This window comes from Helicoverpa zea, chromosome 22 (assembly GCF_022581195.2).
Source record: "Helicoverpa zea isolate HzStark_Cry1AcR chromosome 22, ilHelZeax1.1, whole genome shotgun sequence".
NCBI classification, from domain to species: domain Eukaryota; kingdom Metazoa; phylum Arthropoda; class Insecta; order Lepidoptera; family Noctuidae; genus Helicoverpa; species Helicoverpa zea.
In genome coordinates this window covers 187,129-190,587 of record NC_061473.1, presented here as the reverse complement: position 1 = coordinate 190,587, position 3,459 = coordinate 187,129, and positions in this window count along the sequence as shown.

Sequence of the window (3,459 nt, the reverse complement as noted above, 5' to 3'; positions counted from 1 at the left end):
TGTATTTCTAATTAAATACAATAATACATTTGTTTACTGAAGTGTAAAACTAAGCCTTATAATCATAAGGCAATTTTGCCGCCCCCAAGCTGAGGTATTATGTATTGGCACATGCAGTCCATAAAAGGTTGTGGGAATCTGGTCTTTAAGTTAACAATTGTTATTACCAATATCACTACAACCGATGAACTGAGTAGATTTTGGTTTTTATTTTAGTGCGCCTGGCGCGATGCAAGAAGAGAGAAGGAATCGTAAATAAGCGCGAGCGAAGCGAGCGCGAAATTTTTATAGTTTATAATCTGAAAAAGTAATTGGAGCCTAAGCCTAAGCCGTCTCTACCTAATGTCCGTAAATGAGCTTGTGTAGCGCCCTTGTGCAATCATTAGGCAAGTGGCCCCTATGTGGGGCCCAGCAGGGCCAAGGCCTGCCGGGGCTGCGGGTTGTTCGAAAGAGATACCGCGGCCCTGGTACACAAAAGGCCTATGACGGAACACGACGGTTTTTAGTCAGTAAGAGTCTGACACTCCCTCACCGCTGCTAACCCACAGCGGGAGGGGTCATTTGATGATTTTTGACGTCGGAAAAAAAAAGTGGCCCCTATGTACTTAGAACAGATTATTATTTAAACCAAACTAAAGAACTTAAATATCGATAGCAAAGTTTAGTAAAGATTCATTCAGTAAAAGATGTTGATAGCGTCAACTTTTATAGTGAGTTTTCAGTTAAAAAAGTCACCGCATAAAACATATTCCATATGAAAGGAAGCGTGAGCGAAGGGAGCGCGAAAATTTTTTAGTCTAAGGACACAAAATAAATAAAAAACCAGTGTACATTAACAAAGCAAAGTCAAAAATTAAAATATGCACAGAAATGAAGTGTAAATATATAAGAAGCCGCGAGCGAAGCGAGCGCGATTTTTTTAGGGATGCAAAGGGTGAACCCATCAAAATTGACAGGACACGACCAAAGCGAGGGCGGCTTTTTCTGAAACTTTATAGCTTATCTACTTATCTATTTATAGTAAAAATATTTTTATTTCATAATTCAGTAATCAGTAATTATGGTTTAATTTTGCCGCCCCCTAAATCCTGCCGCCCAAATCATTTGCCCTCCCCTGTGTCCCCAATCTCTGCTGGAGCATTGTTGATCTTAAATAGTTTTTAATAATTTTTAATTTTGAAAATGATCTTTCAACAGACGCTACTGAAACCGGCAGCGTAAGTAATATTCTTAGCGCTATTGCTGTGTTCGTAAATATTGAAATGAAATCATTGGTAAAAAGAAGATATTGTATTTTTTTATAGTACGTGATAAGTCGCTCGATTTGCCGCCCCCTAGGACTTGCCGCCCGCGTGCGGTGCACGCCTTGCACGCCCGCTTACGGCGGGCCTGACCACAGATTAAAATTATAGATAAACAGTCTCTCCGCCTCCTTGGGGGTTATCCCCTCCCATCCTAGACCAATCTTTTTCTACATTTATTTCGGAAAAAAATTATAATTTTAACGATATTTCGGAACGCCTACAGAAAATTACAATGCATTCGGCCATCACAATTATTCGACACTGCTGTTTTGGTCATAAAGGACAATGCTATTCTTTGTATGGAAGTTGGGCTCAAGAGTTGCCCACAGTAACTGCATAGTGTATTATGTTCCATAGGCTTATAAATAGGTCCCAGACCGACATATTTCGAAATCTATCCCAGGAGTCCTGAGAAAAACTGGTTTGACTCTTATTCAATATTACGAAAAATATGCTTACGAACTCTTAACTATTCCACTTTTATTGCCTTAATTGAAATGCATTATAATATTAATCGACAAATACGAGGTATTGAACGATATTTTTTTTTACCGACTTCAAAAAATGGAGGATTTTCTCAGTTCGTTTGTATTCTTTTTACGTAAGTACGTGCATAACACCGTCGTTTACCAACCGATTTAAACAATCATTTTATTGTTTGAAAGAATTTACTTTCCAAATGGTTCCTTTGTTATTCGGTCCAGGGTCCAGGGTCTGGTGATAGAAACCTTAAAACAATAGGGAAATCTCGGAAATTGTAAGCACATATCGAATAAAAACTTGTCATTCGGGTATATGTCTCCGATACCACAAAACAGTAGAGGTTAAGACCTGACCTGACGATGGAGACGACAGTGAGATGAGGGAACTCCTCAACGGTATCTATTTACTACCTCGTGTTCGAGCTTATTTTATTTGTCTTGATAAGATTTTTCCATTGCCATTACGGATATTAATTGCATGACGCTACACGAACTTAGGACTGATTGTGGTAGATAGAGACTGAAAAGCAAGAGAAACAACAGTTACCTCTAAACGTCTATTTTTGTTTTTTTTTTTTTTTATCCTGTTAACAGTGAAACCACTAACTATCTGAATGTTATTTCAAGAAAAGAGGTTGTTAGGTTTGTGGCTGCTTAAAATGGCTTGCTAACAATGGCTGGCTAACATTAGAACCGGTTTTTCTCGGGACGTCTGGGACCGATTTCCAAAATATTTGGATTTCGTGTTAACAGTGAAGTAAAGAACCTATTCTAACCATTCCCACTACTGGGCAAATGGCTTGGGCTTTATAAAGTGACTGTTCAAGTTTAACATTAGAACCGGTTTTTCTCGGGACCTCTGGGACCGATTTCCAAAATATTTGGATTTCGTGTTAACAGTGAAGTAAAGAACCTATTCTAACCATTCCCACTACTGGGCAAATGGCTTGAGCTTTATAAAGTGACTGTTCAAGTTTAACATTAGAACCGGTTTTTCTCGGGACCTCTAAGACCGATTTCCAAAATATTTGGATTTCGTGTTAACAGTGCAGTAAAGAACCTATTTCGACCACTTTCACTGCTGGGCAAATGGCTCAGGCTTTGTTAAGTGACTATCTATGGAGAACATTTGAACCGGTTTTTTTCGGGACCTCTGGGACCGATTTCAAAAATATTTGGATTTCGTGTTCAAAGTGCACTATGGAACCAGCTGGAACTACTCCCACTGCTGGGCAAACTTTGAGCCCAGACCCTGGCATTGTCCTTTACATATTACCTCCGTTCTTCTCATCTCTTTAAACATAGCCACCTTTTAGACCCAATTGATAAAATTATCCGCCATACCCTCAGCTCCATTCTCAATGTGGCCCTGGACGACCGAGCCTGGCAACAAGCCACATTGCCGATCCGGATGGGAGGGTTCGGCGTTCGCAAAATTACCAGTATTAGTTTACCGGCATTCATATCCTCGGTTCACGGCACTGAGAAATGAACCAGGAATATTCTTACTCCAACACTGGCTGATTTCGAGGTGCCGTATTTAGCAGAGGCTGTAGATGCATGGAAAATTACTTGCCCGAACGAAAATGTACCCAGCAACCCGTCTTCCCAAAGACAGTGGGATGAGCCGCTCTGCAGAGTAACCCGGAATAGTTTAATAGAAACGGCAATTA